We start from the raw sequence: 22401 nt of genomic DNA on the forward strand, positions 1-22401 counted from the left end.
GGGAAGCCTGATGTGCTGCCGTCCATGGAATTGCAAAAGAGTCGGACGCGACTGAGAGACTGAACTGAACTGAACAAACTAAATTGCAATAAAATGTAAAAGTAGCACAAAAATAAAATATTAATTAGGGGTCTTCATCAAAAATAATATTGTTTCATACTAACTTTTGTTTCAATAAACTAGATAAAGACTAAAATAAATTGTGAAATTTGGGCAAATGACTAAAAATCATAAAAATTACCTTAAACTATACTTGTTTCATTAACAATATCTAGAAAGATACTACAATCCTGAAAACTATGTGAAAGAATTTATTAGAGGAAACGACAGTGGTCTTGTGGTTTTAAAAAAAATACAAGAAATCCAGAGGTTCCTGGGGTTGGAGGTGACAGAGAAGCTGGACTCTGACACGCTGGAAGTGACAAACAAGCCCAGAGCTGGGGTTCCTGGCAGAGGTCACTTCTATGTCTTTCCTGGTAAGCCCAAAGAGATGGAGGAAAACTCATCTCATAAGTAATGGGTCCAAAGAGATTTTAGACATAATACTGAGATTTTATAAATTACTGTCACAGGAGAAATAGTACCTTCAATTTTTTTTCATATAGAATTGTGAATTATACACTGAATTTGCCTAGAGACGTATTGATTCTGCCACTGAGAAAGCTCTGACGGTTCTGGGAGGAGGTGACGCCACTTAGGTTCTTCAGGATTTATGAAGGAGAAGCTGACATAATGACTTTGCACTCAAAGGTAATAAATAAAATAAAATGTTTTCATTGATCTGGTGTTGTCTTATTGAAAAAGAGCATAAAGAAATTGTGATTGCCTATATTTCCATCAGTATTTTTCCTCTCCTAGAACTTGGAGACTGATCATTTTGATGTACCTGGAGAAGTTTTGGGTCACACCTCTCCACCAGGGCCTGGTTTGTATGGAGATGTTTGCTTTGATGATGATGAACCATGGGCTGAAGACGCAGCAGGCGAGTTATAAACATCTCTGGATGATTTCAGGAATAATGTCCGACACTATCCAGGAGTGACCTGATTATCTAGAATGAGCAGTAAATGGAACATCCTAAGAACTGAAATTTCTGATTATTTGATTGTAACCACCGGAAGCACTCTTTGTTTCAATCACTGTTGAAGAACTTGATGAATAAAGTTCTTTGCTGTCAGCAATTCTGACAGCATTTCAGAAATGCTGAAAGAAAAGACGCTGCATTTTCTTCTTTGCTGTCAGCAAGCACAATGTTAAAGCATCATTTAATCTTATTTTTACAGCTTATGAATTTGTGGAGGTTTTAGAATGAGCATGTTAACAATGCTTCTCTTTCCTTTTACTACAGATGATTAAGGAAAAATCAATTACATTGAATCAGGTTTGACCCTAAAATGTGCCCTGGGATTTCTTTTCTTACCATCTGGTCTCTTTTCTCTTAAAAATAAGGATCAGAAAAAAATGCCAGAAAATAAATTTCTAGTTCACCTGTTCAAATAAACATGCCAGTGTCTCTAGTTTAGGAACTTCCCCTCACCCCAAATTGTTTCTAAACAACTTTACTAAATTTTAACACAATGACAAAGATTAACTGTGATTACAATGGTCCCTGGGCATCTGCACAGAATTTGTTGCAGGAGCAACAAAGTGTCCAGTAAGTGACTGACTTACTGATGTGAAGCTTGGGAGAGACTTCTAGGTTGGAAATTTAGATTAAGAAGTCACCAGCAATTAAACAAAATAACTAGTACTGGTCACTGTAATTTATTGGTAATAAATATAAGACCCAGAAAGGGAGTGGACCAGAGTTATCAACTCATTTATTTTTTCACTCATTCATTCATGCATTCATTCAGGAACTAAATAACACCTATGAATTGGTTGAAATAAAACCAAGACTTCTGTTTTCCACAACAGTGCTCTTAAAGTATTTCTAAAACCAAAAACTTCACTCAAATTTTCTTGGGCTTCTCTTTTCAATAGGCAATGAGTTCTGGGCTGTCAGAAGAGTTGAGATGCAAGCAGGTTGTCTAAGAGACATCCACACCCTGGGTTTTCCTCCAACCATAAAGAAAACTGATGTAGCTATTTCTGATAAGGAAAAGAAGGAAAGACGCTCCTTTGTAGAGGACAAATACTAGAGGTAAGTAGCAATAGGGATGACTTCATATGAAGCCTAATTGGGAAAATTATTATTTTTCTTTAAGGATATCCCCTACTCCCACAATCAAAGTTTCTCTAATTTCAAATTTTCTGATTATGAAGAAGACAGCTTATAATCATTCAACTTCACAGATATAACCAAGAATCTCAGAATGGCTGATCCTTGGGTCATATATCCAGATACCAAAAGGCGTCAGCAGAGACCAGCTGAGGCCCAGACAATGCGCCACTATAGGAAGCCCAGGTGTATCAGGCTGAAGAGTAAGTGTGATAAAGAACTGAAAGTTTACTTTAGTCAATGATTTAATTCACTTTGCATCATTTGTATATACAGTCCTCAAGCATCTGAAGCAGAGAGACACTTAGGCTCTGTGCGTCTATACTTAGAAAACTGACCTCAGACATAGTGTATGGTCCCTCTATAGAAAAGCATGATGTCCTTGTATCTGGACAAAGTATTGTTTTATATACTAAACTTTTAAGCCCAAGAAAGTCACATATTTTTATAGTCAAAAAACTATTTAACACTTCCTTACACCATTTTAGAATTTTATCCAGGATTTCACACTGGGACATTAATATGACATCATACTTTTGCAATGGGGCCTCTGCATAATGTTGAACTGTGTTTCTTTCATTTGGTATGGATTTGATGAAAATAGCTAGTTCATGGAGCAAAGTTTTCCCAGACTAATAGCTGATGACTTTCCTGGAGTTGAGCTGAAGATTAATGCTGTGTAACAGGCATTTGGTAAGAGGACACTCATTTCATTGCCAGTGGGGACACTTTAGGGAATTTTATGGTGTCAAACTGAAGAGGAAACACAAAACACTTTTCAAATAACTCAAGCTTACATCTTTTTATTCTAAACTCTTGAAAAATTCCACTTTTCAACTTATGCAAATTGGGCTTAAACTTTTTTCTTGAATAATTTCCAAGTCACTGTTTCATCCTGAGCCCTGCATGCATGCTCAATCATGTCTGACTCTTTGTGACCTCATGACTATAGCCCACCAGTCTCCTCTGTCCATGGAATTTTCCAGGCAAGAATACTAGAGTGGGTTACCATTTCCTACTCCAGCGGATCTTTCCGACACAGTGATCAAACTGGCGTCCCTTGCATGTGCTGCACTGGTAAGTGAATTCTTTACTGCTGTGCCACCTGGGAAGCCTCCACTGTTTCACACTTGCACATAAAATCAAAGGATACTTCCTCACATCATTGGAATTTCAAGTCACTGTTTTGGAATAAAAATGCAACCGAGCATGAGCCAGGTCTGCTAGTATCTGCTTGTCTTTCTCCTCCAGCACCTTCTTGTTGGCCATGCTCTGCTATCCCAAGGAGAGATGAGAAGAGTCTGTCTGGCTTTCTGCTGCAGGCTGCCATTGCCTATATTAAATATTATTTGTAAATAAATTATAGCCCTTCCATACACTCAAAAAAGACAAAATTTGACTGCTGGTAATGAACAGATGAGAAAGCAAAAAGCGTGCTTGCTTTTAAGGAATCTGGAGGGAGCTGTCAGGGCTTGATATCATAAGGCTCAGCCCATAGGGCTATTGATCTTGTTACAGGATAACTTGGCCTGAACATATGCAAAGCAGTAAATGGACCTCCAGCACATTTTATTGATGGCCTGTTTCTCTTGGGTTCAATTGCTTCCCAAACTGTGATTTAGTGCCTCATGGGGGGAAATGGGATTGGATAGAAAGAAGGAAATGAGACAGGCAGTTCTTAAAAAGCAGATTGATAAGAAGTCTGGGGTCCTGAGGAGGTGGGGGGAGGAGGAGGAGGAGGAAACTGTAGTCAAAGACTACTGAAGAGACTTGGACTCCCATGGGAGGACAAGACCAGCACTATGGTGAATTGAGAAGAATGCTCAAAAAGAGGTGCAGAAGAGGTTTCACTGATTCCTACGTCTGGTCAATATTGGTCCTGGAAATTAGAAAAGGTGATCCCTCAGGAAGGGATCAAGTAGTTTTAGTGCTGGGGAGATGGAGGGAAGTTGGGGTTGTGAATAGATTGGCAGTTGTCAATAGGATGGTGATAATGAGGCAGAAAAGAAAGTGAATACAACCTGAGTGAGCTCAGAAGTGGCTAGGTGATGCCCTGAGATCCTATGCAGGAAACCCAGATAAGTTCTTGAAGGTAAAAGGAGAAGAATGCAGCAGAGGATGAAATGGTTAGATAGCATCCCTCACTGATCACAAGCATGACCAATGGCCGGGAATCTGAGCAAACTCTGGGAGATCGTGAAGGACAGGGAGGGAGGGAGGCCTGTGTGCTGCAGTCCATGGGGTCATAAAGAGTCAGACAGTACTTAGCAACTGACCAGCAACAGCAAAGACCCCCATCCCACAGAAACTGAAATAATAAGGTGTGTTGTTTTAACCCACTAAGTTTGTATAACTTTAAAATCAGTAATACATATCTAATACAGTAAATGATCTTATGTACAGTCATAGATACACAACAATTATCCAGATAATTCAGATCAAAATCATCCTCAAGAAGCTCTGAAGGCAGCAATATCTCACCACTTTCTGGAGTTCCAAATCTGGCAATGATACCCATGACATAGAGAGATGTGTGACTGTGTCAAGGGGGAGTTCAAAGGCAAAATTTTATAGTAGAAAAAAATTGGCCATTGATGACCTCACGTTATTTGGGGTATCTTTCTCTTTCTTTTTCTGTATCTTACCTTTTTATCCAGTCATAAAGTAGCATTATTACACAGCATTTGCAGCCATTAATGAAATAATAAATGATAGCAAATCTGATGTGTTTGAATTATAAAAAATTTTTTTCTTGTTATCGGTTAATTGTTAGGGTTCAAATATTAAATACACTTGAAAGAGACAGAGAAATTGTAGAATCAGGGCAAAAGACACGCAGAGAAAAGAAAGCAGAGAGACAGAGGGACAAAGACAAAAGAGGAGGCGGAGAGAAGGTAACAGGTGATGCGGTGGCAGTAAGCACAGGTGTGGGCAGGAAGGTGGGAACCACACTGAAATACAGGAAGATGACCCGGGTACAAGCAGACCTAAGGCGAAGAAGGGTGTGCACTGATGAAGGGCAAAGCGAAGAAGGAAAAAGCCAAGAAGACATAATTAGGACTACATTAGGAAGTCATAGCTTCCCTGGTGGCTCAGAGGATAAAGCGTCTGCCTGCAATGCGGGAGACCTGGGTTCAATCCCTGAGTTGGGAAGATCCCCTAGAGAAGGAAATGGCAACCCACTCCAGTATTCTTGCCTGGAGAATCCCATGAACAGAGGAGCCTGGAAGGCTACAGTCTTCTTGCCTGGAGAATCCCATGAACAGAGGAGCCTGGAAGGCTACAGTCCACGGGGTCCCAAAGAGTCGGACACGACTGAGGGACTTCACTTCACTAGGAAGTCACACTGGGGCAGGCCACCCATGAAGCAACCTGGAAATCAGGGAGAGTGGCCTGGAAAGCAGTATTATCCCATACCCTATGTGAGACCGAGAACCTGTTGGGATCAACTTTGTGCCTCAAGGACCACAAGCAGAAAGTTCGAGGTGGTGACCTAAGAAGCAAGCCCTGACTGCTCTCTAAGCGTGAAAAGAGGTGCTTGCATGAAACAGTCTCCTGGAGACTGGCTGCATCGCCTCTGCTCCTTCATTCACTGGCTAATCCACTCGTGTACAGGTGAGTGTAAGGGCTACAGGGTAAAGGACACAGGCACAGAGCTTTACAGACATGGCTCCGCTCTTCCAGAGCTTACGTTCTCCAGAGGGAGGTGGAGAAGTGAGAAGTGTGTGATACGATCCCGAGTGCTTTGGCCATAGCAGGGAAGCACACGGGCCTATTGGATCTCCTAAAAGAAGCTCCATCCCAACTGTAACACTGACAAGTCATGGGAAGCCACAAGTCATGAGAAGCCTCCTAGGGTTTTCACCTAGGAACAACCCCCTAAATGAAAAATCAAAGAGCAGGAATTTAGGAAGCAAGTGGGCAGGAGGTGGCCAAGGTAGAGAGAGAGGGCAGTATTAGAAGGTGTTTAGACCTTGTGGCCTAAGGCAGTGTTTCTCAAACCACCAGTCGTGAAGGACCAGTTTCTTAAATTGCCAATAAATTATGGACTGCTACTTCGTAAAATACAATAAAAAGGAATTACTAGCAAAATGGAATGACAAAGATTTTGAGTGCCCGATTTTTAGATCTGATAGACATAAATCTGTCAAACTGCTAGAAAAGAGGCTCAAAGCACTTATTCCCTATTTTTGTACTTATTTGGCATACTTCAGATAAGTACATGGGGTCCATGGAGTCTCAGAGTCAGACATGACTTAGCAAGGGAACAACAAGAATATTGTAGAATAATAGCAAATCATCCCTGGGCCAGCAGAGAGGACACTCTGACTAGCATTGGCATATAATATACTATACAAGCAAAGACTTGCAGTAGAGAGAGGGGTAAACATCAAGGAACTCTGCTGCCTGAAGCACTTTCTGGGTGGTGCTGGCATTCAGACTACTGAAAGTCAGATCTAAAATGCACCTGACTGTACTGTAACAGTTAAATTCTCAACACTCCTAATTGTTAACACCAGGGCTAATATTCTGCTGGAGATTCTGGCAACCAGAACAGGGGTAATAGGGAAAACCTGAGAGAGGAGATGGGAAAAACTTCCCTTTCTGTCTGTTCTTCAAAGCAACTTATTTGCTGCCATGAAAGTCTTCCTATAATAAACTTTAGTTCAATTTGATTGACTTGGTTAAAAACACAAACAGGAAATGAAACAAACCACAAAACTCTTCCCACACTTTGCCCCTTCACTTCACAGCTACCTCCTTGCACTCGGGACTCAGCTCGGAGCTGCGTCTCTGAGATGCTCCCTTTCTTCCCCAAGATGTGCTGCGTCATCCCGGCTGCTCACAGAACACTCTCACTGTCTGTTACAAGTAATGCCTCAGATTTGTCCCGCAGCAGGCTACACCCTTGAATTATTTTCCACTCTAAATTGCTTCAGGGGCTTCCCAGGTGGCTAAGTGGTAAAGAATCTGCCTGCCAATGCAAGAGACACAAGAGAAGCGATTTCAATCCCCGAGTGGGGAACATCCCCTAGAGTAGGAAATGTCAACAGAGGAGCCTGGCAGTCTATATAGTTCACAGGCTGGCAAAGAGCTGGGCACTACGGAAGCGACTGAACACACAGTCATGCTAAATTGTTCAAGGGCACAATAGTTGACATGAAGTAGGTGCTCAGTAAATGATTGTTGAATGGATAAATAAATGGGTCACTAAGTCTTAGAAGGAAGTCATGTTTGATGTTAGAATAAAGAGAGAGTAGGAGTTGACAGGCCACCAGTTTGGAGAGGAAGTGTGTTCTAAATGCAGAGAACTATACAGAGCAATGGTGTGGAGATATTGGGTGGCATGTCATGACTGGGGACTCCCTAAATGTTTGGTTAGAGTCAAGAAAATGTTAGGCACTTCTAATGTATATTTTGGAGAAAGGACTACGAAGCATTCAACTTACAATTAGAATCATGAGATTTTAGTTAACATATATGACAACTGAGTGAAATGCCTCCACAGAGTTCATGTCTAACTTTAACTTGTTTTCATGGTAAACTAATTAACCATATTTTCATAATTCATTTACACATTTATTAATTCCATAATCATTCGATCATGGCATCAAATCTAGTTTTGAAGCAAGCAGGATATAAATGTTTTAAAAATGTACTCAGTCAGCTAAAAACGCCAAATTACCCTGTACTACACAATACATTTCTTCAGCAACTCAGCAGACGAACACTATTTCAGTAAGTGAGTAAGTGAGCAGGGGAAGGAATGACTTAGCCCCCCAAAGATTTAATCAAGGAAGATTTTCTGGTTATTTATTGCTACATAACAAATAAAATTCCCAAATTTAGTGGCTTAAACTGACATGCTCTTGCGACTCTTCAGGTTGACTGTTCCCAGCTGTGCAGTTCTTGCTCAGGCTTCTGCGTGGTTGTAGACGGATGATTTCTGGGGCTGAAGTCATTACAGGCTTCTTCACTCATGTGTCTCGTGCCTGGCTGGAAGGGAGAAACAGGCTGACCCCGCTCCATGTAGCCTCTACACCTGGCTGACTTGGTCTTCCTATCAGCAAGTAGCCTCCGCAAAGGTAAATTTTCCCCATGGCTGCCCAGGGCTCCAAAAGCAAGTGTTTTGAGACAGAAAGTGAAGGTGCCAATCTCCTAAGGCACTATGTCACTTTTGCTTTATTCTTATTATCAAAGCCATCATAGAATTCACCCAGATCCAAAAGGAAAGGACACAGACCTAAACTTTTAAAAGCTGGGGGAACAAATGCCAAAAAATTGAGGCTACTTAAAAAAAAAAAAATCTGTCACAGAGATATTTAAGGATCTGTACAAACTTGATCCTCTCAACTGAGAGGTTGGAAACACAGCTCTTCAGGAAGAGTCTTTCCTGGACCTTCAATACGGCACTGGGGAATCAGCTGGTACCCAGAAGTTGACTTCTAAGTGATTGTATCAGTAAAGCTTTCCCAACAAGATTAATAGGGTGGTATTGCACCGTCATTAGCTAAATCGAACGTTTGGGTATCCAAGATACTTGAATTTAGGGCACAGCTTCTCTCTCTTGGAAACATGCCATTTAATCAATTATTCTTATCAACAGAATCACATTGAACTTGCAGCAATGATGACTATGCAGGAACATCTGAGCACAAGTTTGTCTCCTAGGCAAGACTCCTATGTTTATAAAAGACATGCATCACTATATAGTTTATAATGTGAATTCAGCTGAAGATAGTTTTCCTTTTTTTCCTCATTGCCCAGAAACAACTTCCTCAAGTGTTACATCCCTTCAGGAAGCTGAAATCCACTTTGAATGTTCTTACTCTATTCCTTGGATCATTTCCCAGTTGTTTCATTCTAAGAAATAAAACAACTTAGCATTTCTCAATTTTCCCATCTTTCACGTGGGAGGGTTTAATTAGATGACTTATTTTAAAAGCTCTCTTGCAACTCTAAGAAGAATGAGCATTCATTGAGTAATGTGTTTCTATGTGACAAGCCTTGAACTACAGATACATCACACAGATTATTCCATTTAATTCTCCTGAAAACCATTTTTGGAAGATAGTATCATATTATTAGGGCTTCCGTGGTGGCTCAGATGGTAACGATCTGGGTTTGATCCCTGGGTTGGGAAGATCCCCTGGAGGAGGGCATGGCAACCCACTCAAGTATTCTTGCCTGGAGAATCCCATGGACAGAGGAGCCTGGTGGGCCTGCAGTCCATGGGGTTACAAAGAGTTGGATACAACTGAGCGACTAAGTACAGCACACAGCACTTTATTCTTCCTATTCTCCAGTCAAGGAGACAAATCTCTAGATATTAAATGGCCAAGTTCTACATACCTAGTCATAAAAAGACTTAGGATTCAAAATTTTATCTTCTTTTCACCAAAATCTTCAAAGTGTTGCCTTCCATTCAACATCCTATGAGCCTGTGATTTGAAATTATTCAGGGACTTTGAATTATTTTCAGTGAAGCTACTTAGGGTGTCAGTTACTTAGGGAGTTCTATTATACATGTTCTATGTTCTTAGTACTCTGGTTTATGTTCTCTCATTTTATGCCAGAAAGATAGCCTGTGTATAGCACTTCCTCTTTATATACCTGATCATAGAAAAAAGTCTGCTAAGGAAATGATAATTATTACTGCTCTTATTAAAACAACTCACAAAAGATTCATCAATACAATTATGCTTTAAATAATTTGGTGGATGAAGCATTATAATTTCCTTTTTTCAGTTGAGCACAGATAGATTAAGAAACTTCTCTAGGTTTGCAAAGTTTATCAAGGGCAGAGCTGGAACTCAAACCCAGACCTTGGACTCTAATCCTGTGCTTTCTCACGGCTGCTGCTTGGAAGGTATAAAAGAACCACCTCCATCCTCACATGTGTACAACCCTCCTCAGACCCAAAGACATTAATTTAGGAAACAAAGCACAAAAAACAAAAGAACGTTGACTTTGAAACACAGTCTGGCTGTGTCACTCCCACTCTATCTGAGGTGGATAATCTAAGCCTCAGGTTTTCCTCAGCTGCCAAAATGAGCAAATGGTATCTTTCCTCCAGGTGTCTAGTGAGGGACAGGCTTCTCTCATCATGGCATGATGTCCTCTGGATCTTGGCTTCCCACAGAGAGGTGCCACTGAGCTGGAAAGTGGGGCAGTATTCTTCAGACTGAAGGGGAGCACCTCCTCTGCTGATGCTTCTCCAGAGCTTTACCTCAGCCCTCCCATTGCAGGACACCAAGGATTAGACATGCAGGCAGTCTTGAGAGGTCCAAAGGCAGAGACATGCTGCCTGGAATGAATTTTACTTTCCATCCCAGGAACTACTCTCAGTCTAGAGCTGACAAAGCATCTAGCTTCCTTCTGGACAAATTTAGAAAAAATTAGAAGGCAAAGGAATCCAAGCTAACACCTCAATAAATTATCTTGCTATTATTCTAAATTCACATTTATTATGTTAAATTCACATATCCTCCCAAAACAAAAATATGTATGCATGAATCAATTCAGTTCAGTCACTCACTCGTGTTCGACTCTTTGCGACCCCATGAATCACAGCACGCCAGGCCTCCCTGTCCATCACCAACTCCCGGAGTTCACGCAAACTCTTGTCCATCGAGTCGGTGATGCCATCCAGCCATCTCATCCTCTGTCATCCCTTCTCCTCCTGCCCCCAGTCCCTCCCAGCATCAGGGTCTTTTCCAATGAGTCAACTCTTCACATGAGGTGGCCAAAGCATTGGAGTTTCAGCTTCAGCATCAGTCCTTCCAATGAACACCCAGGGCTGAGCTCCTTTACCTGTATATATGTATATACACATGCATACACACACAGAGCGCCCACCTATATATTCATATTTTATATATGGAAATATAAAAGTAAATATGCAGATATATACATATATAGTCATTAATATACATATATGCAGAAGCTGAAAGTAACTGTGATCTCAGATGGGGCTTACAAAGCCAGGGAGAGTAATAACCCATGAATCTGGTTGTGCAGTTTCGCAGAAGGAGACATTTGTGAGATCTCAGACATGGTCCAGGAGAGGTTTTTCTCTGAAAAAGATTATGCCCTATTCACTCTTTCTATTCATCTTCAGCTCCACAACAGACTTCTCTCCCTTTGAGAACAGTGTGGGCTGAGATCAGCTCTTCCTCAGGTACCAGGATTGGCCTGAGGTGGACGGCACTGATCTTTCTAGAGGTTCAATTTTATCTACTACACCACCTGATATTTTAAGATACAACTGTAGGTTTTAGGACTATGTGAATTCTCTGTCCATTAGCTTACATTGTGATTACTTGGCAAATTAAAAGTCATAATAACTGCAAAACATAAAATAGATGCAGATAAATAAAAATAATTTTAAAATATTAGCATGAATTTGTGACCAGCATCATCTTGAATTCTTTGTGTAGAAAATAATAATATCATAAAGACAATAATAAGAAATTGGTAAACATTAGAAGTTAATCACTCCAAGGAAACCACAAAAACCATATTTAGCCTACTTCCTGAAAGTGCATGAACCTCTAAAAACTTTGCACAATGTGGTTGTACAACAAAGTTGCCTCTTTATGTCCCTTACCTTCTATCTCTAATCCCAAACCATACTTATATTTAGTCAAGTTTCAATGTTTGAAAAAGTTTGGAGATTATTTAGTTGTATCATCTCTTCCAGATCCCACAGAAGAATGTCAGGTAGATTATAGGAACTACCAGACAGCAAGTGGTATTTTCCAAAATTTAGCAAACTATGTAAACATGTAACTCCTTTAAGTTTCCCTTAGTTAAATCACCAAAGAATGCCCAGTGGAAAACTCATGTTCACTTTGCCAAGACCTGTTATTGTTAATAAAAAACTAGACTGTGGCATGCTCAGGAGAGTAGAGATAGTGGATGTATGTAAATTCACACTGTAAAGGCTGAACATGGAGTTGCCATTACTGTCATTGTTCAGTTGCTAAGCCATGTCCAACTCTTTGAGACCCCACAAACTGCAGCGTGCCAGGCTCCTCTATCCTCTATGATCTTGCAGAGTTTTCTCAAATTCATGTTTATGGAGTAAGTGATGCCATCCAACCATCTCATTCTCTGCTGCTCCCTTCTTTTGCCTTCAATCTTTCCCAGCATCAAAGTCTTTTCCAATGAGTTGGCTCTTCATATCAGATGGCCAAAGTATTGGAGCTTCAGCTTCAGCATCAGTTCTTCCAATGAATATTCAGGGTTGATTTCCTTTAGGATGGACTGATTTTATATCTTCATAATAGAGGTTCATGCACTCTCAGGAAGTAGGCTAAATATGGTTTTTGTGGTTTCCTTGGAGTGATTAACTTCTAATGTTTAAGGGACTCTTTAGAGTTTTCTCCAGCACCACAATTTGAAAGCATCAGTTCTTTGGCTCTCAGCCTTCTATAACCCTTGAGAAAGTCTCCTGGAAAACATATACTTGTCTTATTAGTCAGGGGCCAAACAGGAGACAGAAGCTATATAGTAATTAATTTGAGGAGGGAACATTTAATATAAAGAATTATTAACTAAAAATGAGAGCTGAAGTGATGAAAGATTGGCCAGTAAGAAGTAAGAGAACTCTAGAAAATACATAACACACATATACAATCTATGCCAACAACTGAGACAGTGCTCCAAAGGACTTCTCTCACTTGAAGACTTCAACCCAAACCTCACTGTAGAGGTCATGGCAGCACATACTGGATGGTAGTGAAGTTGCTGAGGTGGTGCACCAGCAACTTTCTAGAATTTTCCAGGGACTTTCAAGAAAGTCCCCCAAAAGTGTGTCATGGGATGCTGTTTACAGGGAGGAGCCTTGGGAGGCATTCAAAACTACCAGCTACTGGGTGCTGTCAGCTGTCATATCGGCAGGAATCCGATTGGAGAATGCACACACTGCAGGAGCTGGACACTGGGGAGGACACACAGTCTGCAGAACCTGGAGAGAGAAGCACACGAGAAGCAAGAAAGGAAGCCTCTTCCACTTCCAGCATCCCTGCAGAGCCCACCACTGGAACAACTGAACATGATGGTAGCCAACAAAAGAGAACGGTTTACTGAGGCCATCTGCATTCTTGCATAACAAGCAATGACGGATAACTATGTACCATCAAGCAATGAACTGATAGACGACTCACCCATTTCATTGGCTACTCAGGTTCCATGTGTATTCTTTTACACATAGTTGGACCCTCATATGACAATAAAGCAAATTTAAAAAAAATTTCCACCTAATAAGATGGAGCTATCCTTCTTGCAAGTAAAGAAGTACTGACCCTCTTCCCCAAAATGAGGAACTACAGTTCCAATAGTAATTATATCCATTTCTGGCTGTATTAACCCTTCACAGAATATCCCTTACCTAAAACTTATATGGTAAAGGTGGCTTCCAACAACTCATGTTTAAGGTAAAAATGGAAAGGGGAGATAAGAAAAAATGGTTAACATATACAAATAAACACAGAGACAATAAAAAAAAAATCAGATGAAGCTTCTATATCTATCATCCCTTCACAATTCATTCGAAAGTCAAGATATCTGAATTTTTCATGATATGTACTCAGACCTTACTTTCCTGTTTTGTCCTCCAAAGACCTGAATGTCACTCCTTCCTCCACTGCTTCCTGGCTGTGACTCACAGGAGAGTCCCTTAATTACTGTGAGGAGCTACCGCTTCTTTGTCTATTAAATGGGACTAATAGTATCTGCTTTAATTGCTCTACAAGATTGCTGCAAATAAAGACTTAAGATCATTTTTGTAAAAGGTGTAAAGCCCTACAGATGTTAAATATTTTTCCTTTCCTCTAGTGCACATTTGATCACGGGCTGAGAAATTGAAGAACAGCACTCGATCAAACCAGTTGGCATTATAATAAATTAGAACTGAGAAATGAGCAGAAAAAAATTAAAACAGAGTGCATATGAATCTTGTAGTCTTTTGCATTGTGTAATATTCCTCTTTATCAAAAAACAGATGCAAATTTAAGAAAACATAACATAATCTGATTCATAATCTGAACATAATAGAGAAAATAGATCTAAAGGCAGGAGATAAACACACAATCAAAGACACCCAAATGTGTAAGTCATAGTCTGGTTACTGCAGCATGACTAAGATCTCAGTGGTATCCTGATCATCCTCACACATCTCAAACCCCTGTACAGAGGGGTGGGGCTCAGAGAAGCTGGTTCTGGCTGGCCTTAGCTGAGCCATACTATAAGCCATTTTGGTTTGAACTTCTTAGAGCTACACTTGAGAGCTATTTTGGCTTGTACGAGAGCTGTGCTTTCTGTCTGTTTTTAATATACCATAAATCTTCACATCGTCCAGACTGTTTGATAAATTACACAAAGCAGACAATATTATTGCCAGGTAACTGATCAAAGTGTGTAGTTCAAGCTGACATGAATGACTTTAGGAAGACTTATCAGTCTTTACCTACAATGTCTCACTTGAACTATTCACTCAACGTATACTCATGTTCCTGAAGAGGATAAAATTAATCTAGTCATACAGTAAGGTATTTTTGCAAGTAACAACCATCCCTTCATCTGTTCCTTCACTCAGTCAACAGTTATGGATCATCTCCTAAGTATCTGATGGGGAAATGGAGGGAGGGAGTAAAAATTCTTCTTGCCAAAAAAAGTATATTGTTTTGAGGGAAAAAAGAGAGACAGAGAAGTAGCTTGAAGGGGAAGTATGATACCAGAAAGTTTCTTTTAGGATTAAAGAGGACAAGGATATGAAGGGGGAGAAAGAGAAAACAATTTCATTGAAAAAATATTGATGAATGATGTAGAGAAAATAGAAAGTTACTAACAGATGGGGTAAAGTAGCAGAACAAATGAAATAGCAAGAGCAAGGTCTTCTAAAAGACTTCTAATTCCAGGCACAGACAAGCAACTTGCTTCTTATCCTCATGTGACCTCCCTGAGGAGCAAATGTGAATCCTAGGAGCACAACCGTTTCGGATCTCAGGGGAATTTGAATAGAAATCTCGGACAGCAGGAGACAGCAGAGGGAAGAAGGAGGTCCAGAGGAGTCACGCTATGTGGGATAGCAAGGGGAACTCAACGGAAGCTGCAATGCTTTGAGTCTCTCGAGTTTGGGATATCGGAGAAGGCACTGGCACCCCCCTCCAGTTCTCTTGCCTGGAAAATCCCATGGATGGAGGAGCCTGGTAGGCTGCAGTCCATGGGGTCACAAAGAGTTGGACACGACTGAGCAACTTCAATTTCACTTTTCACTTCCATGCATTGGAGAAGGAAATGGCAACCCACTTCAGTGTTCTTCCCTGGAGAATCCCAGGGACGGGGGAGCCTCTATTATTTCCCAAGGCTGGCTGGTAATGGGGCTTCCATTCCGTTTCTAGTTTGGGGGACATGTGTGTCAGCCCACATGCAAGTCTCTGCTGTGCTGTTTCCTTGTCTCTGTTGACTGCGAAATGAACATGGCAAAATTCTCAACTGAAAGATAATAAAAGAAAAGAGCTTAGTCTGAGCAACCTTACAAATCTGGTTTAAAAATTAGACTTTACTGCCAGGGGCCAGCCTGAGGAACTCCGCCCATGGCAAAGGTCATGAGGAAGGAGGCTTGGCATACGCAAAGGCGTGATCAAGCCTCAGGAAACCCCCTGTTCCCGAGCATCTACCCCAAAACCAGAGTCTGTTTTATGCTCTCACCTACACCTCTGACTTTACGGGGGGCTCTCCCCCATAACCATTTCTCTCGGAGAAGGAGTTAACTTGCAGCTCCAAGGCAATAAAAATTCCTGGGCGTGACAAGAGTGTTTCACCTTATGGACTCCTCTGAAGGTTATCTAGCCCGCCTGTATAGGTTCGTCCGGCCACATGTGATTGTTTACAGCCTCCCAATCTGAGAGGCACTAGATGTTTTAGATTTACTAAAGGCAAATTCTTTTGGGGAGTTAAAAATTATTAGTATAGTGGGTTGGTTAGGAATTATATTGGTGAGGGGTTTTTCATTTGTTGTGCCAATAATTGCTGCTAATTCCCTACCCTGGGTGTGACAAGGATGTCTCAGGTCAAACCTCTCTGCTGACAGACTAGCTTGTGTGACAGGATTATCCATACTCCTGCCACTACGCACATGATTGTTTACTACCTCTTAACCATAAACAGCACAGAGAGTTTTGGAGTATTTTGAACGTCTTAATTAGCATAGGGCTTTTCTCATTGTTGAGTCAATGATTGCAGCCAGGCCTCCATATCCTTAGGCACCTGGGAATATATTAATCAATGTATTTGGAATATAGAAAGGGAAATAGAGTAGTTTTTGATGTTAGCAATACTAGACTTTTTGAGTTAATGAATTTTCTCTTTTGTAATAGATCACTGTACTTTATTATAAATCCCTGTGTCCTTGCCATGTAAAAATGTAACTTTATCACTATCTTAAGACTAGATAGATCTTAAGAGGAACATTGGTGAAAGGAGTTTCATTTGTTGGGCTGATGTTTGCTGCTAAATCTCCGTATTCCTTGCCCTTATAATGAGTATAACTAGCATATAGGAGAAAGAAACATTAACCTTTTTAAGCATATAGGAGAAATAAGTATTAACCTTTAAGATTAATCATGTTAACCTTGGGTTAAATAAATTCCTTTCTTGATTGTAACTCACTACACCCTCACCCTGTAGGAATGTAACTTTATTTGTAGGGTAGTGCCTGGTTTAAGAAAAAACACCCTTGGAAGAAATAAGGTTTTTGGTTATCAGAAAGAAAGGATCATAAAATGTCAGCAGGTCTCACTCATGGCCAGAAGATGATGTAATATTCCTAAGACCTTTTTTATACATTTATGTGAAGCACCTGATTTTGATAAAGGTCAGGACTGCTGACCTCCACGTGACTCTGTATTCATCCCTATGTGTAACAAAAGGTATATAAGCAAACCCAAAAATAAAGAAATTGGATCAGTTTCCGGAAAGACTGATTCCCTCATGTCGTTCTTTTCTGCTCCTCATTTTTCTGGCCGAATTCCCATCTGATACATGGGTACCCACCAAGACTATTAATTTTGCCTTGGCTTCTAAGATCGGACTGGGGGGGCCTCAGTGCCTCCTCTCCTTAGGGAGAACGGGAAGATGCCTGTGGCCTACGTAGGTGGTGATTGGTATCTCATGTGAACCAAGTTATTCAGCCTCTTTTTCTCTGCTAATCTTCTAATCCCTTTCTATCTGTAATTAAGTAAGTTATTTCCAAAGACGCCGACGCCGTCCCCCCACCTTCGAATCACCCTGGATCCACCGGGGCTGGACCCCGGCACTTTACCTCTCATGAACTGTGTGGCTTCAATTACTCATCTATAAAATAGGAGCAATAAGAGCTTCCATGTAGGATGTTTGTAAGATAAGTCATAGTGTAATTCGTAAGTGCTTACCACATTGGATGATTATCTTGTGTTCCAGGGAGAGAAGGAATTGAGAGGCAGCAGAGAGTGCCAGTAATTATCTTTTTCTTTTTTTTTTAAATTGGTTTCTTTTCAAATCAGGTTTGCCATCTGCGCTCATCTGTACTACCCACGGGTCGAAGTCATATTCATCTCTGTTTTCTGTCAAGTGGAGTTGAGACAGCTTATGATGTTCCTGAAAAAGATGAAGCCCATTTTTTCAAAGGTAATACCACTGAATTTCCCCTTTTTTATGAAACAATTTACTATTGATTTGGATTGAGAAGCAACAATGCAGTTCAGTCACTCAGTCATGCCTGACTCTCTGTGACCCCATGGACTGCACCGCACCAGGCCTCCCTGTCCATCACCAACTCCCAGAGTTCACTCAAACTCATGTCCATTGAGTTGGTGATGCCATTCAACTGATGCTGCACCAAAGTAACTGGCTGCACACTTTCTCCTCATGGATTTTTTTCTTAAAACCTCAAAGTCCTAACTACTGAATCAAGGAGGATTCATTATTGTAATTTAAAACGACATGCTGAGTAATTAGAATAAAATTCAAATAGCTAGCAATTTAAATTTTCCTTTTTTTTTTTTTTTGATTATGAAACTGGAAGTAGGAAATGCTGTATTTGGGCATTCTACATATTTTAAAAATACATATTTCCCAGGATGCTCAGGAAAAAAATATAGAGACCTATACCAGTTTGTCCTTGGGTTTTGTTTTTTTTTTTTTAAGAAATCCTCCTTATAGACATTTTATTAATAGTTCGAGGGAGGTTGAGAGCTTACCTTTCTCATAAACTGCACATCTTTGTAGATGGGCCACTGTCCATAAATTCCAGGCGTAGACTGCTTTGATTCTCTTAGATCCAATTATACTCCAACATGCAGCCATGCTTTGTGCATATACTGCCAAACACCTGGTTCTTAGAAAATAATTCAGATGTTTGGTTTTGTATGCACAAAAGAGTAAGACAATTAACCCTGATAGCATTAAGGTATATAATTGAAACCAGTTGTAATAAGCAAAGAATTTTGCTAAATAATGTGTATTTATGTAGCATCACCCTGACTCATAAAGAATACTCTGCCAGGAACAGGCAAGCCAGGAGCTCAGGGGTGCCATCCAGTGGGATGTGGAAATGTGCACTACACTTCTGGCCTGTAGGACCACTTGCGCCCACCCACACTCTCTGTGCAGCTGGAGAAGTGAGCCAATAGAGAAAACTAAGCCACGCCAGAGAAACGCCCAACTCAGGGGCACCTCACTTTGGAATAAAGCCCTCCATCCACTTCTTGTAAAGTGAACGTCTGGAGGAAACCCTGCCTACTGACCTCCAGAGTCTCAGGAAAACCATTTCATGGTCACTTGTTTTTGGTTGACAGGCAGTAAATACTGGGTCACTAAGGCAGATGTAAAGTTGCCCAGTTATCCCAAGGACATCTACAGCTCCTTTGGCTTCCCTAGAAGGGTGAGGAATGTTGATGCTGCCGGCCATGAGGAGGAAACCGGAAAGACGTACTTCTTTGTTGACAATGAGTACTGGAGGTACAGACGGACCCTTGGAGATCTTACACATCAGACCCCTCCTTGGTGGAAGAAGAAAAGTGCCCTTTGAAGTTATGTTCATATTCTGCTGAAATATCCTTCTGTGAATGGGTACAGCCTGGCTGAGTGTCATTTAGTCTGTGCTTGCTGTCATCACACCACATCTGTCCTTGGAAGGCAAGGGACTTGCAGGATTGAGTTCCAGAGGAGATTTGTTAAAGAGCTGGAGCCTGAGGTGAAATTTGAATCAGATTTGTTAGAGCTGATGCTTCTTTAGGTATACTCTAGGCTGTCTCAGTCTCCCACAACTCTATTGAACCAGGAAATTTTCCAGTTAAAAGTTTCTATTATTTTAAACCAATGATGCACCCACCCACAGTTGTTTTAAGCAGCCATTGGATTTCAGTACAGTGGACGTAAGGGTAAGCACCTACCTCTCGGATTTGTTGTGAAGATTAAATGAATCCGTACACTCAAAGCACTTAGAACAGTGACTGAAACATGAAAAGTTGTTTGGGAATGCTAAGTGTTATTTGTTGTTATTATATTAATCACACGTTCTAATATTTCTAATCCATTTTTTTTACCAGGTATGGTGAAAACAGGCAGTCCATGGATGCAGGTTACCCCAAAGAGATAGCTCAAGACTTCCCTGGGATTAGCGGAAAAGTTGATGCTGTTTTCAAACATGAAGGTTAAGACTATTCAATTTCTTCATTTTGCTACCCTAAAAATCAACAACAAAACATAGGCTTTGTTATTTTGATAAGAAACTTTTAAATAGGTAATTTGGGCATGGAAAGTACTGACTTTTCAGGAAAGCTCATGTGAAAAAACCTAATATGTCTCTCTCTCTCTTTTTTTTTTAGGAAATTATTTCTTTCAAGGATCGAGGCAGTACAAATTTGATCCTAAAAGAGAATTTTAGCTTTCCTGAATGCTAACAGCTGGTTCAAGTGCTGAAATAACTGATCATTGATGATCGCAAAGGAGGTGGAAAAATATTCTCTATGCACCTAAAAATAGTCTTTATTTTCTGAGCAGCCACATTTTCAATATTTTATATATCCTCCTGAGGTCACTGAGTTAGAGACATGTAAGTATGACCTTACTGTAACCCCAATCTGGATACACATTCTGTGTTAACTAAAGTATACTGCTTCATGAACTTATACAATTTAGCTTCAAGCCAGCACTAAGGAAGATGAGGTCATGACTTATCATTAGGTTTATATAGAATCTCTTTCTGGATTTTCAGATCCTGGCTGTTACAGGGATTCTTATCGTATCCTCCCTGAGTCTCCAGTCTCAGCAAAAGAAAAATAGCACAAAAGTATATGCCTCTGAATGATAATGTCATCCTGATACGTAGAGAGCTGTACTATCTCATATTAAAGAAAGTCATGTATTTACTAATTTGTAAAAGAACACAAAATTAGTTGTTTAGATACACACAGAAAAAACACGTAAGTATAAGTTTCAATTTTTCCAAAGTAAATGTAATAGGTAATCAGTACTCAGATCAAGAAAAAATAATTTTACAAGCATCCCTTATGCGTTTATGGTGTTCCCTTACAGAAACCCTGATAGCTCAGTTGGTAAAGAATCCGTCTGCAATGTGGGAGACATGGGTTCAATCCCTGGGTTGGGAAGATCCCCTGGAGAAGGGAAAGGCTACCCACTCTAGTATTCTTGCCTGGAGAATTCCATGGACTATATAGTCCATGGGGTCCCAAAATGTTGGACACGATTGAATGATTTTCACTTTCCCTTACAGAAACCAAGCCCCCTTGATTTCTAACAGTGTAGCTTACTTTAGCTTGCTTTTGCACTTCATATAAAAGGAATTATGCAATATAAATATATTTGTTTGTGTCTTCTTTCACTCAGTACTAATGGCTGTGAGTTTTATCTCTATTTTTGTATGTACTTTTTTGTTTATTTTCATTGTGTATAGTTCACCATACAGTGAATATACAGAAATTTATTTATTCAGTCCCTTCTTGAAGGAAATGTGGGTAGTTTCCAATTGGAGTCCATTAGGTACCATTCTACTCTGAGCATTCTAACGCATGAGTTGCGAGTGCTTTTATGCTTTTCAGTAGAGGACGTGCTAGATCTTAGGATATGCATATGTTCAAATTTAACAGATAATATATTTTCCAAAGTGGTTGTATCAATTCCTATGCTATTTTAAAGAAATCATTTTAGTAATATAGTAGCCATAGTTTCCAAGATTATATCTCTATTTTAAAATGGGACTTGGGCAAATTCACAAAGAAATTATGTAAGAAGATACAAAACTATACAAGAAGTGCAAATACTCTTCCTTCTTGTAGAATATATGTCACATGGAGTGAAGGGGAATCCTGGCCATTGACCTTTCTTATTTATTTTGATTTCAAACTATGCCTTAGATTCTGCAGGGAGCCATCAGACCTGGTGGTTTTATGAGCATCTACCAAGGTTCCTATGGGTGTTTCACATGACTTCAGATGCACAGAGTCCATCTCTAAGCACCCTCAGAGGTGGTCCTGACCATCAGTCCTGCATTTGAGGTGGTGAGTGGGCTTTTAATTTTCAGCTCAAGAGGCAAAAGCAGTGGGAACCCATGGACAGTCTTCCTGGGCTGGGACAGCCATACTAGGAGGCACTGCCTCATTTCCAGAGACTCATCTCACACACACACTGGGAGAGCCAATGGCGGGAAAGCATCCCAGCCTGGTCCTTCTAAAGGGAAGAAGCCTGATAACACCCCCAGGAAACCCTGAATTCACCAGGGTCCTCACTTCCTTCTGAGAGTGTTCTGCCCTCACCAAGTCCCTTCACTTTCCAAGCATTCGCAGGATCACCACCTTCCTGTGTTAGCAAGTTTAAATTTATTCTCAATCAAGCATAAACAGAAGACTGATACATCTTTCAATTTCAAATTTTGTGTTGGCAAAGTTATTATTTAATTCAGTCCAGTCACTCAGTCATGTCCGACTCTTTGCAACCCCATGGACTGTGGCACTTCAGGCTTCCCTGTCCATTACCAGCTCCTAGAGCTTGATCAAACTCATATCCATTGAGTCGGTGATACCATCCAACCATCTCATCCTCTCTTGTCCCCTCTTCCCCCTGCCTTCAATCTTTCCCAGCATCAGAGTCTTTTCCAATGAGTCAGTACTTCCCAT

General features: G+C 40.5%; 1 pseudogene; it reads left to right on the forward strand.

Moving 5' to 3' along the window:
* The first annotated feature begins 271 nt into the window (after positions 1-271).
* On the forward strand, positions 272-20188 carry LOC120876080 (annotated as a pseudogene).
* Positions 20189-22401: the final 2213 nt, after the last annotated feature.

The sequence above is a fragment of the Oryx dammah genome, unplaced genomic scaffold, assembly GCF_014754425.2.
Source record: "Oryx dammah isolate SB20612 unplaced genomic scaffold, SCBI_Odam_1.1 HiC_scaffold_17, whole genome shotgun sequence".
Lineage (NCBI taxonomy): Eukaryota > Metazoa > Chordata > Mammalia > Artiodactyla > Bovidae > Oryx > Oryx dammah.